At 38.9% G+C, this 14,578-nt stretch overlaps 2 long non-coding RNA genes across 3 annotated transcripts in view; both read right to left on the bottom strand.

The window, feature by feature from the left end:
- Window positions 1-14,578, bottom strand: part of LOC147798564 (uncharacterized) — a 111,272-nt gene that overhangs the window by 9,751 nt on the left and 86,943 nt on the right. The window lies entirely within an intron of this gene.
- On the bottom strand, window positions 1,836-4,118 carry LOC147798568 (uncharacterized). The gene is made up of 2 exons (XR_015425827.1): window positions 2,285-4,118; window positions 1,836-2,135 (listed from the first exon to the last, which is right to left on the bottom strand). It is a non-coding gene; the product is annotated as an uncharacterized LOC147798568 (long non-coding RNA).

Below are 14,578 nucleotides of genomic sequence, written 5' to 3'. Positions count from 1 at the left end.
ATATGTTTAATTCTCATTGCCAATATCGACCATGCATAATTTGTGCCCGTTACTCGCCCACCCTTATCCGATTTGCCAGTCATTCATATCACAAATGCGAGCGCTGTGCAGTTTTCTTCCAGGTGAGGCCAGCCTATGCGCCTACTTCGGCCATTTTCCAATACTCGACTTAAGCTCCGTCCTAGGCTTCAACTGTTTTTTACCTCCTGACTTTGAGGTTGTACAAAACATCAAGTAAGATGCAAAAGAGCCAAACATTAGAGTACTTCAATTTAAGTTAAACGCTTCAGGCCCACAATCGAGGATTGGTTTTCTATACGAAGCCTGAGACAGAGTTAAGTTGAGTATATCACATGGTATCTTATAATCGACTAGACTGTACACACGGCATGAGGTTACATTAGGTACAGGTACATGTACATACATGCACGTTTAGGTACTAAGTATCCAGTCGACTGGTTTGTGGTCGCACACAGTTTGCTGGGGAGCTGAGTGAAACGTTTCGCGCGTGCAAAGATTAGAGCTGGAAGTCGTAATGCAGAAAGAGGTGACCGTGTTTGATGAACATCAAATAAATTTAACAGTATTTTAAAACTCGCATTTCTTAAATGATTCACGTGAACCTTTTCTTTCATTCATTCAATGAACTTTTATTTCCACAATACTTCAGGTTACCTACATGTATAATCCAAAAAAGGAGTTCATGAAATTCTCATCCGATTGCAAAACATAGGTTGTGAGAAAATCACATTTGAAGTTGGTCTCTTTTTCAAATGCTTTAGAATTTAGCATTCCTTTAAATTCACCAATGCTTCGCCATGAAATGGGGATGTTACGTGATACAAACTTAACATTTCCAGATAAAAGTTTATTTTGTAAACAAACAAGATTGTTCGTGAACTGCTAAAATCTGTGTGACTTTTAGTCTCTTCTTGAAAACTACAAAACCAGTTTTGCCCATGGTTGTGATCTTTTTGCCAAAGTTATAGCTATGGAAGACAAAATTATGTCTTTGTTAAGTTGAGTATTACCTCACAGGGATCATCGTGATTTGGGCGATTTCAGTAGATTTGGAAAAAAAAAGATTACATCAAGTTTTGGGCATTGCAAAGCCTAGTTATAAATTTTAAAACCATAAACATTACACGAACTGTTTAAAAACGATTGAAGTGTCTGCAACCCTCGTCGATTGCCTTGATGCATTCCCGGCGCCCATATATCTCAAACTGGCCCAGGCCAAGAGCCGTCTTCTCTCTGACAACGGCCTTGACGGTATTCAGACAGACCAGATCAAGCTTCTCCTCCCCCGCACCCCTTTGCAATTACTCATCTTCATCTCCCTCTTGGAGAATAATATACAGACCAAAGAAAGTGCAAAGTGCCTCAGATGAGGAACCATTCTTTAGGTCTGTGATTATTTCTGAAGAGAGGGATTCGATATTCATTGCAGGGGCTGAAGGGTCAGGAGAAGCAGAGGAGGCCAGGGCAGCAGACAGTCCGAATGGTGAGGGGGGATGTGTGGGGATGGAGACAGCAGATGAAGACATGGATGCCGAATCAGTGATGAACTTGTGTTTCCACAAGTCATCAAAACGTCTGCAAATCCTATAACAGGAGTGTCAACATCTTCACCAGGGTGCTAGTGACTTTGGGTGACCATGATTCCTGTATTTTGAAGAGCTAGTGAAAAGACAGTGGCACTGTATTTTAATCTTGGCTCTTACAAAAGATTTTTATGTCGGTATTGTCACAGATGCAATGTGAATTGTGGGATGGCGTGGTTGGAAGTTGCGCAAGCAAGACATTAATAACAAATTGACAAAGCAAACCAAGTGTTCAGAACAAAATTACAAATGTAGTTTTAATTCTGTGAGGCTTTAACAGAAATCTTCAGAACATATAGTCTTCAAAATAAACGGAAAAATAAACGAACATGAATGAATTGCGAAACGAAATGAACAAGCTTTTGCAACTGCAAAAAGCAAAATCAATTGAAACGTAATAATGATGGACAAAATTAAACAAATTGTAACTTATATACAAATCCAAAAGAAGAAAAAAAAAAAAACAAACAAACAAATTAGTGTCGATGGATTGCCTTCCTCAAATCTGAGCTGAGCCCAAGCCCGAAAACCCTGCGTGTTGGAAACCAAAAAAAAAACCGACAAACACGCACTTAGCAAAATGAAACTTTTGATTGCATCAACTCAATTAAACATAAGGAAAGCATGCAAAAATGCAACAAAATAAAGCCATGCAAACAATTGAACAAAGGTTAACTTACAGGAAGCTCGAGAGTGCCGGACGTAAAAGCCCCTGGTCTTAGCCAATTTGAGGAAGTGTACAGATATAAGTAATTAATTGACACGAATGGTGGGTATGTGGTGGCGGTGGTGGTGGATGCTGGAAGGATTCAGTGTAGCTCCTGCGGTAGCTAGCTGTCCGGTAGTCTGTGGCCATCAGAGTCACCGTTGCCAGGCCGTCCAAACACCACCACTTCCCACCGTGTCAATGTGGCACTCTACCGAAACTAGGCGTGCTAATCCTTATATACCCACTATTTACACAATAGGTATTTACCCCATTCGGAAAGATCCAATTAAAGTACAATAAAAGAACACTTAAGAGCTGAACATTACAATTACAAGAATTACAAGGGTTAGGAATCTCAAGACCGGTAGGCTTGATTGAGGTATTCAGCCCAGAACAATAACCACTGACCCATTCTGTGTTAAGTAGATCTACAGGTGCTATGCATTCCTTACATTGAATTCTTAATAATGGAGAATCTGGCATGAGTTACAAGTCCCAAATAAAATAGACTTCAACATTCATCACCAACTTTTCTTAATTAAAAAAGTGTAGTTGGGACTATTGACAGGTATCTGACCTTTTTTTCATATAGTGGTGTTATTGGACAATTTAGATTTCACATAAAAGCCCAAAATTTAGCTTCACTTTTCATAAATGCAAGTTAAAATAAAACAACTGATTCTCAACCGAGCTGGCAGACTGGGCTATCCACGGAGGTCACATGTTGCACATGAGCGATCCTTGTATGCACTCCTTGCACTAGATAGGGCCTGTGTGCTCTCGCGAGTGCTCACGAGATCTCAGAAATTCTAGCGAGTACCCACAAGCAATGAGCCATTGTAGTGTTAATTTGGAAATTACAAAATTCACACCCTTTAGTACTGTAACATCGTGTACACAAGTGTGAATATTGTTTATGTTCAACCAGACCGAGAGAAAAGGATCTCGATTTTGTAGTAGAGCAAATTTCATTTGAGAGTGTCAGCATTAATATGTCCAGTTTCAAAATGGGCTTTTCACCAATATGAATTTCTTTTTTTTTTTAAGGTGTCTTCAAATTAACGGTAAAGACCAAATAGGGAACTCCTTATCTTTGAGGGAAATATGCTAGAACACCTGCTTTAATTGTACTTTTCTAAAATGGAATGATCTCGGCCTGATATTTTGTCGAAAATTTTATTCTAGTTCAAATTTGTAAATATTCCAGTCAGCTTGGGTGGAGGGCTATCAGCACCCTGCTCTTCATTTGCAACCTTTACCTTTGGTGGCCCTGATTTGGAGGTTAATTAGTCTTTCTTCCTTGAACTTGTAATCTTACAATTGTTGTAATGTTCACTGTCATCTGTTACTTTCAAGTGTGTTTTTATAAACTTTTTGTGTTTGTGCCTTTATCATGTACATACATTTCTATGTCTGGTGTTTCATCTTCGTCGTTCGTTATTGAGAGTTTCATTCACTCATTTGAAATTGGTTTCTATGTCGTACGGAAGTTATGCCCAATTCATTATTGTCACTTGTGCTGCCTGAAGCTGATCAAAATGAAAGTTTTCCTGAATTACAACCATTCATTCTGCAATAAAATGTAACATTATCCATGAATGATTCATCCTTGCATTCTGGCTCAAGATCTATGCATCAGTAAATGATATCAGCCAGAACATATGTTGCAAGCCACCATGCTCCGGTTGGCATTGTGCAGCTGATTTACATACATGTATACAGTACAGTTGGGGCTCAGAATCACCACTTTTTTCCATGTTTGAATCATTGTATTTTTTATTTTTTTATTTCGTTGCAGTTTGGTATTTGGGACTGCTTTTTTCATTGTTTGGTTCATTAATGTTTGCCAATTTCTTTGCATTTTTCCATTGGGGCAGCTTTCTTCCTGGTTTGGCTCATAATTATTATTTTCAAGCTTCTTGTGATTGGACATTTAGTTTTTTCTTACGCACATGCGACTTTTGTTTGCATGTTCAACTGTATTGACATTATCCTTCTTTACTGTTTTGCGCCTTGCAAGAATCAGGCAACTTTACCCCTTATATCATGTCTGTTTTGAGCCCACATGATTGACACCGCCTTTAATCCATTCCTGTCTCGTCTAACCCACCAAATCTTGGCTTGTAATAAGCAAAGACAGCCATTCAGCAGGGCATTTTCATTCATTTGCTTTGAACCAATGGACTGGCCTATTACATCTGCCAACTGGTCAGCCTTCCGTTCATCTGCTGGCCTCTTCTTCCCTCCACTGGAACGGTTATCTCCATTGTTGGTTGCCATGTAAAATTAATGCAGTTTCACACAAAAGAGACTGTTTCCGGAATGGACGTTACTGTACTAAAATCTCATTGGTAATTCCATCATCATCACCTGCTACTTGTACTGTTTGCCAGTTGTGCACATAGATTATCACATGGGATAATTCACCATTAATCCTGTGAAATGATTTGAGCTGCAGTTTCATTTGCATTCTTTTGTGTAAATGAATCAGAGTGGATTCAGGTATTTTAAGTTGAGGATGCAAAAATGAAATGGAAATATTGTGGAAATGTACACATATCCTTGTTTCATTTCACATGTAATGTTGGCATGAGGTGAAGTAAAACAAATGGAACATTGTTTATTTTGGTTACACAGTCGATATTGCCCCCCCCCCGGCATTAGCAGTTGACAAACTAATTCCTCAACTTTGCCTTGGGAACTAATTTGTGAACTTCAGATACCAAGGGGAGCTAATATCGACTTTCCAACCTCAAACTATGTTATACTATCCGTATACTAATCACATCAAAGTTGTGGAATCTTTACCTTTTCCTGTTCGTGCTCTTCACATTCTGTAACTGTGGCATTCTTTCAGAGGTTTGCAATCGTCTCTGTTTAGCGAATCACTTTTGTGACTTCCTCCTCTCCCTAGTGCTGACCCACCCATTCTGTATGTCTATACATCATGCACGTTATTGTTTTGTTAGCATACATGTACATGTATTCATTTTAATGTTAAATTTGAGACCACTAAATTAAATTTTGGGATGTACATGAAATATACATGTAGCAACATGATGAGTTTCATTCCAACATTTACAATACACCATGGAATGACGCAGTCAGCTGAACTGTTTGAAATATGTTGAGTACACAGTTGGAAGTTGCTAACTCTTTCACAACAAAAACTTAATTAGGAACACTAAGAATCTTACAAAATTAGGACCCTTTACAATATTGGAATGGCCAATTTTCCTGGTTGGCAGAATGTATGTAAAAAGTACCATTTACTTATTCCTCTGGAAAACAATGAAAAGTTTTCCAGATGCTTAGTAGTTACTGACCAAAGGGTTGTAAACCCTGATTTTGTTTTGTTCCTACTCGAAATGTGCACTGTAATCTTGAGTTTATCACATATTATACTCAAACTCATATAAAACAAGAAAGCGGGCAAACCATTTTGAGTGTGTGTGTATGCCACAGCTTCGATGTGGATTAATTCACAAACTCCACCGGAATACTAACATACATGCAAACCGGTACACGAGGCAGCACCTGCGGCCACCTCGCATAAAACCGTGTACATTGAGCTGAACCCTGTACAAACGTGATACCCATGACCACGAGAACTCCCCAAGTAAGTTCCAAGTAAATACCAAAACTTAAGGGCATTAGTCAAGAATGTCAATGATACCCACGATCACAGAGTCGAGAACGTCCAAAACGGCTCTCGATTTATTTAATACCAGGCACAATATGGTAATTAGGTACTGTCAACCTAAAGAACGCAAGAGTATAATATTTACTAACGGTAGTTTTTCATGCATAACATAAAGGAAGAAACTTTTATGTAACCCATATCTTTACTGGAGGAGTGCTGTTGGTTTTGTTGGGCCTGATGATCCCTGGTGGTTTTTTTTTTGCTTTTGTTGGTCTGTAACATGTACATGTATTTGGATAGAACCTGCAGCATCTTTACTGGAGGAGTGCTGTTGCACTGGTGGTCCCTTTGAAGGTTGGCTGGTCTGTTTTTAGATAGAACCTGTAGTATCTTTACTGGAGGACTGCTCTTGGTTTTGTTGGGCCTGACTCCTGGTGGTCTTTTTTAGCTTTGGCCTGTCAGTTACTTGGATAGAACCTGCAGCATCTTTTCTGGATGAGTGCTGTTAGTGGTGTTTTGCCTGCCTCCTGCTGGTCTCTCTTAGCTTTAGCTGGTCTGTTTCTTGGATAGCACCTGTGCTGTAATTACTGGAGGAGTACTGCTCCATGTGGGCCTGCGTCTTGGTTGTCTTTCTGCGAAAGCTCTGTCTTTAGGCAAGAAGCCGAACCATCTTCTCTTGAGTGCTGCTGCAGAGATTCAATTCAGGGAGATCACTGATGAAAGTTGTACTTTTCACAATTGTTATGTATATGACATTAAATTCCTGTAATTAGTCAGTAAATAGCCAGTGGGGTATTGGCAGGCCGTTCAAACTCCTTGTGTTCTTACTCTTCTATGGTTGAATGAACATTCTTTCCACGGGGGTCAACTTCCAATACATCTCTGTTTTTAGTAGTTGTTTTTCTTGCCCCTTTCGATCCCTGTAATGATGGTCTTCATTTTGTATTTGATGTTCTTCCATGACCTGTTTTCGAGGACAGAGTGCATAAATGCGGTTTTTGTAGTCACATTTGCCTGGAATTTTTTGTTGCTTTATGAATCCATGGAGTTCCTTCCACAAAGTAGTTGTTTCTGATTTATTCCATGGCCTTTGAAAAGGGTATATACAAAGGCAGTTTCCCTGTGCAACAAAAGAACTACCCTGCAAGTTGGCTACCAGGCAAAATCTCTATAGATTTAAAATTCAACACAAACTGCTACTTAGAACTGAAAATTACACAAAGCGAAGTAGTATAATGGCCTTTCAATGGACTCTTAAAGAGCAGAGAGAGATCCGCCTCTCCCCTCAACATTCATCCCGATAAGGGCATTGAATGCTCTGAATTATTCAGTGTTTTGGAGTAACTCTTTGCATACATTCACATGTATATTAGAAGATTTTTTCAAGATGTAATAGTTCGCGGTACCCGCTGCTTCATTTGACTCGGACCGGCCAGCCGACCCCGGCAAGCTCGGTGGTCGAGTGGTTAAGACATCTGCACTAGTAAGCAGGAGGTCGTGGGTTCGAGTCCCACCCGAGTAAGCTTGTGAGGTTTTTTTTTTTCGCAAGCTCTCGGACAAGCACTGAGCATACAGTGCTTATTAATGTACGTTGGGTACGGGCAAACCGTTATATATAATTATATGAGAAGATATCGCACTCGACGTGTATGTGCGCAACTGTAGTTCATGGCACCACTTATTGTGCAATGAATGTATATGGGTAATTCCAGAAATTAAGGGTCCAAATTTGACACTTTCATGTCCCTGTTACATCTAACCTTTGTTATTTGACATGGAAATATCACCGGGACTGATTTCAAACAATTGCTATCTGTTTGGCAGGTAATTTGCATTAATTCATCATTTTTGGAAATTAGAATATATGTTCTGAACTTACAAAATTATATGTCAGATGTAACAGGGACACGAAAAAAAATGGACCCCTAATTTCTGGAATAACCCATGTGTGTGCGCTCGTACAGTACTGTACCAAAAGAGCAGTAACCTTGTTTCACCCACGATCAGTGGGCCTCATGCTGCATTAAGCTGGGACAAGAAACTGAGAGCAAATCCGGTTCGTCAAACATGTAAATCTGCTGTGAGGATGCCCGTTAGACGGGCCGGCTTCTGATCTGTGCCACGTGCTGGTGGGGGCAAGTTGTATGGCTATTGTTATGCGTGCTTTTCAAATAAATTTACTTTTGCAAAAATTACAAACAAAATATAAAAACCAGAAAAAAAATGTACATTACAATTTCAAAAAGGAAAAGTGAATCTGGTAGAAGTTGCAATAAGTAGCTCTGGATATTATAGCTAATGATAAATTTCTTCATATCTAGGTTTTAGGGATGTGACAACCTCTCCTGGGAGCTTTTTGGACAGAGTAAGAGTGAATGGATCGCAAATAATACAACTTTGTCTGGATGCAATCTTTCCATGCCTGCATCCCCCTTTTTCCATAAATCTTTTTGTTAACTGGCTTCCATTTGCTGAAGTATGTTCCCATATCAACCATGTTGTACCATATCAACTGTATAGTGTCATCCTCATCGTTAATTGAGATAATCTCTCCTATCTGTAGCCAGTCATGTGCCTACATTGCCAAATGTCTTTCAGCTCAGCTTGATGTTTCTTATTTGCCCCTTTTTACCAAAGACATCTTCATACCAGTCACGGTTACACATTGGCATTGTCATATTGAGATGGAGAGGACCTAGGAGGATGTGTTGTCATAGATTTGAATACAGAGGAGTCTTTGGTTAGCTGCAGCAGGACTCGGAGTGCATTGTTTGGTAGAACTAGCATTGTTGACATCAGGCTGAGCCCATTTGAGTCAGTCCTAATGTATGCGTGGAGCCATCTGGCAGAGAAACTTGTAGATTTTGATATTTTTTATGATATTTTGTCGTACCATCTCCATGCAGGCAGTTTCCAAGTGTTGAAAACAGAGTATAATACTGAGCATGGCTTGAGCAACCTAAAGGCCTGCAAGGTGTCTGGCCTCTACAGCTATCTGTGAAATTGTTGCTACAGAAGGTACTTTGGTGATTATTTGCTTCCCTAGCTTACTCAGCACAATCTTCATGACTTCACTGACCTTTGCCATTGATACACTACAAGCTAGTAGCTCCACAACAGTCTCACGAATGTCATCACTGTACTTGCCATTGTGGAAAGAAGTCACCTCCTCATCTTGTAGTAATCCAACCAGATCTTCTAGCTAATTATTCTTTTTCTGCACTGACAGAACTCTAGTCTGCAAGTAATTCAGTTCCTTCTCATAAGCAGCTCCATCTAAGAATTTATCTGTCTCCTTTGACTTTTAAGTACTGCAGTTGCTTGGAAATCCTCTTTTCTGTTGTTTTAGCAACCAGGTTTTGTTTGAGATCTGGTAGATCTGATACATCATTCTGTGTTGCCATCAAACTGGCTTTTGCCTCTTCAAATTCTCCCTTCGGCTCTGTCATGGTCTTCAGTAATTTCTGAGACTGCTGTTTTGACTGATCCTTTTCAAGCTCTGGTTCTGTAATTTTCTTATCTGTACGACCCATCCATCTGTTAACATTTCTAGTATCATATTTCTACAGTTTTGCCTTCATTGAATCATGCTTGTTTTGAAATGACCTCATTTTTGTGGTTGCTGCCTCAAAGTTCTTAGTATTATCGAAGATTTCGTTGCTGTGTGGGTCAAACTTAAATGTTATATCCTGCAGCTCCTGCAGAATTTGAGATCGTTCTTCATTCAAGTTTTTACCGATGTCTGGAGTGCAGCAATGTCTTCTTCTAATTTACAATTCTGTTCTTGCAATATCTTATTCTTTTGTTTCACTTTATCATGCTTTTTTTGCTTTTTTAATCGCCGAGAAGTTTCTGTAGCAAGCTGATCTGAAACAGAAGAGGCAAATTCTGTTGCGGCTGCTAAGCACTTTTTGCCTGCTTAAGTTCCAGTTGATGTTGATGGAGTTGTTTTTTCATTTTCTTCTTTCAAGGCGTGTCTGCATACGTTTCTTCCCTATTCCGTACAATCTTGTTAGGCTTCCATGAACTCAATGCCTGCAACATTGTTGCTTTGTTCTTTTTCTTGTATGTTCCAACAAGGTGCGAGATAGAAGTAGCTGTAGACTTTACCTTAACATTATCCCTACCAACTAGATCAACAAGGAAAAATTCAAAGTTCCTACTAAATGTGCATGTAATTCTACCACTACACCAATTTTTACTGAATTAAGTCTTGGAAGCTCCTTCCCTGGTTCAACAAAGTGTTGCAGCTTCAGGCCTGCCTCCAAGCAGTACTTTCCTATTTCTAGGGACAAAGAAAAAAAAAGAAGAAAAGCATGTTTTATAAATGTTCCCTCAAAATAGCCAACGTTTTGTGAGAGTGTGTGTTATGTGTCGGTGATCCATAATCATCCCACAATATTTTATAATTTTGAAAGAAGTTGTATTAATAATATCAAATAGTTGAAACTGGGGAAAACACTAACCATGCTCCTATGATGATCAAAGAAATTACCTGTGTGAAAAGTGCACTGGATGTGAACATGTAAATATGTCCTGATTCACCTTGATATAGTAAAGTGGGCTTCATCTGGGCAACAATGGCACGCAGCATACGTGCAGCAATCTGATCCGTATTAAACTTGTATGGATGTGGAGTGCACTTTTGAGTTATTGTGTACGTACATGATAGTTATCGTGCACATATAAAATAAGGGCGGTCATTTTTTTATTATCATTGCATTAACAGAACAATTTAGAGTCTAAACCATTTCATGGCATCTCCACAAGAACCCAGCAGGCATGTTGCCACATTTCATTGTCCAATATGTATTTCTGTCTTGGTTGACATAAAAATTCGTATTCTCTCTATTTCACATAATTTAGAGGAAATGTTACAAAAAAATCCTGCATTAACTCTTGTTGTCTGTTATGTCCATTGTCTCCATATGTTTGTCAATACCTGCATGCCAAGAGGAAATTCCCTTTCAATACCACTCAGAACCTTGTGCACCTCTAATGTGTGAAGTTCTTGAACACCGATGCTGTGGTCTGTAAGCTGATCGATCACATTACAAAGGCAGAATAAAGTGGTTCTCTGATTAACTCCAACTCCAAGAGCATTTCGAAGAGTATACTTAAAAATGCCTGAAGATGTAAGCTGGAACAGATAAAAGAAGATACTGTTGGTAAATTTCTTTTCTGAAATGCTGGCAAGGCACAGTTGATAATTTTCCTACGGTTAACATTATGGTTAATAATGGTTAAAGATGCCATCAACATTGTGCAAACCCTTCTTGTTTGTTTGGGTAGCTTGTATTGGAAATGGCATAATGTGGCATTTCCTTTTCAGCCATCATTTGTGTCATCTGCTTATAGACTAATCCAAGCAGATGCCTTGTTAACTGCTCCTAAGGCCAGTTATAGGGGGTGCTTTAAGCCACTTCACACAGATACAGAAACAGGCAACACGTGACCATCAATTGGACTGTCAATGTTTATTTGTTGCAATCATGTCTGGTTGACTACCTGTTTATCCTGTGGTGACTAAGAAAAAAATAGATAAATAAATAAAGGAAAAATACAAACTGGTTCAAATCAGCAAAGGTTTTATGTGCGTTGTCACGGTTTCGGGAAATCTAAACTTAAACAATTATACAGCCATAATCAAGTTTACCAACAATTAAAGTACGACACGTTCAACCATTAATGAATGATTGCATCCGCACAAGAGTTAATCAATAAAAAAAAACATGAAAAAGTTAAATGGGAATAACGTCTTTATCAATACATTTCCACAGCTAATCTCCATCTTCACTCCAGACGGTGTTTATGGAGAGGATTCATTACTTTCAATAGTTCCTCGGCTATTGACCTCCCAGGCAGAATGACATGCATAAAACACACCGAACCAAATCTAAACGTGTGTGTATGAATGTACACAGGAATACGTGTATATGGAAGAAAAGTAATTACACAAAAATACAACACTTAATACTAAATTACAATTATACAACTCTACAGATATTTTGTTGGATAAACAACCTACTGTACATAAACTGTCAAGGTTTTCAATAAAGCCCTATTGGCAGCTGGATCATTATTAAATTTGATGAGGCAATTTGAAGTACAGGTAATAAAATCACAATTAAATTTATCTCTACAATAAGAAAATATGCAATTAAGTTAAACTTATGTAGATTGAGGGGGAAAAAAACCATCAGAGAACTTTGTGTGACCAAATACATAGCATTATTATCGGAAAAGCTGAAAGAAAGGAGAAGAAATGGTGCCAAACCTCTTTAGCTTGTAAGACTGTCCGGGGATAGATGTGCTACGATGCCACAAAATTTAACTGATGGCAGGACACTTCTAATCATGAATACAAATAAAATGCATTACCCAGAAGAGGCAGTGAATATGAACCATATACAAATTTCAATATCAAAAGGAGACGCCCACTATGCCAAATGAATATACAGATCTGATACCATCAACAAGCACACATTAAAAAAGTCCTGCGTCAACAAAAGGCTTCGGTTTCCAAAAAGGTACACCTGTATTGTGATATTTTGGACTCCTTCCAAAGAGTCACCAGTACCACTAGAATCAGGCTACACTACACACTGTTGGCACTTCTACATGCTGAAAGAATTGGATTGTAACCTTGTTCATAGCAGAGCGCTGTGTATCTGTTTCTTCGAACAATCATACAATGAATGTAGAATAGGTGATGTGTCTTTAGCATAGCACAAAGGATTTTTTTGAATCTACCCAGCAAAACAAACGTTTGTTCACAACTGATGGTGTTGTCTTTCTCCTCAAGATGATCATCAGGATGGTACCTGCTTCTGCATTCACAATCTGCGTAGTTCTCAATGAGCAGATGATCAATGCACGTTCGTGGTTACAACAACAGGTGTGACCAATGCCACGAAAGTGGAAGCGGTTTACGGGCTACAACCATATTATCTAAATGGCACATATTGTCATAGACAATAGCAATTTTGGTCCAGTCCTCTGGAGATATCTGCTGGTAAAATGAACGAAGCCAGGATAGCAGGATAATAAACACCTGTAATGGAGACTTAGACCTACATGTACATGTACATGTTAAATTATAAAATAAAACAAAACCTTCGCATGGTGCTACCGCAAGCCTTTCCACCTATTGCTTAGTAGAGACTGATCGGAACGTTTGTCGTGCTTTTTGTTGATGATCTTGAACGTTTCATGACAGTGAATTGCCCACTACTCCATTTGTTCCGAATCTGAGTTTACAATTTTGCATAGTTGACTAACATAGAAATCAACGACGGATTCCCTTATCATAGATATGTCTCAAACACTTCAACACAGATAATTTGGGCCTGCTATTAATCATGGCGATTTGCTTTTCTTGTCACGCACTGCAATACTATCTAAATTCTTTGCGTCAGTTCAGGCCCACAAAAGTTGAATATATTTGTCTTCCTTTTCAGTAATGGTGTACCATATCTCTGTGGTGGCCGATACAGAAAACAGTGAAGCATTTTCTTCGGTTGAATCGTTTTTTTCATTGGAAAAACTAGTATCCCACAGCGGAAACTTCACTTGTGAAGAGAAACACTGATGTTTCATGTACATTGACGTCACTGAACTGTATGATTCCTTGTCCATATTGTTCCTTACCAATGTTTTGTAATGCCTACTTTCTAAAGATTGGCCTTCGTGGATGACGGCAGACTGTAAGTTGTAAACTGCTGGGGTATTCTTTATGTAGAAGTTTGACAGATCCAACACCACACTTGGGCTGACATCTTTTATGATTTTCATATGTCGGCCCCCAACATTACGGAATCTCAACAACTGCACAACCAATACCGTAATCAGTTCACAATAAGAGCCCTGGTGATTTTTGCACACTTGTCTTGGCCACAACTATCACAATGAAGACCTCTTACAGCTTCCTCTTCAAAGCATTTTTGCAGGTAGTTACCAAGGTTCAATTCCAAACAGGCAATACACCAAATGTCAAGTTCCCAACTTCTATGTTAATGTTACAGTTAAGGCATCTAATGCTTTTTGAGATCTCAATTTCATTGGACAAACAGGACTCTCCAAAATATTTAATTATGAGTTGTTGATAAAATCCTGCAGCATCCTGTTGCTGGTGACAGTTGATGTTCATTTGAATGGCAGAATCCGTGACCAATGGTTTGACAGTCTGAAACGAAATGGATCTGGATGTCTCCATCAATATCTAGAAAAAGTCTATCAACTGTTGCCATAGGAACCTACATGTATCGCTTCTTGAACTTTTGACATACTGAGCCTACATGTAGCTAGGCCAATGAAAGGTTTTATGGCTGGGATAGTCGATATCCACCAGCAGGATACCCTATTGCTTACAATACCTCTTGCTAACCTTCTGGTGTTTTGATATGCCATACTGATATCTCTGTTGTCCTTGTTGCCTCTTGAACCATTTCTTTTACGGCTACTGGAAATCCCTTTTTTGGGAAGTGAGACTTGAAGTGTTTTTTCACTGTCTGACGAGTCAAATGAATTGATTACTTGTTTTCTTGAGTGTTTTTGTTTGGATTTCTCTTTAAACTGTAATGCCGTCAACAGTGGTGTCAAATACACTCCTTTTTTTGGCTG

The sequence above is a fragment of the Acanthaster planci genome, linkage group LG07 (assembly GCF_054643075.1).
Source record: "Acanthaster planci isolate LZ-2023a linkage group LG07, COTS_SCS, whole genome shotgun sequence".
Taxonomy (NCBI): Eukaryota; Metazoa; Echinodermata; class Asteroidea; order Valvatida; family Acanthasteridae; genus Acanthaster; species Acanthaster planci.
The sequence above is the reverse complement of the archived record's forward strand: the minus strand, read 5'-3'. Positions and strand labels throughout refer to the sequence as shown.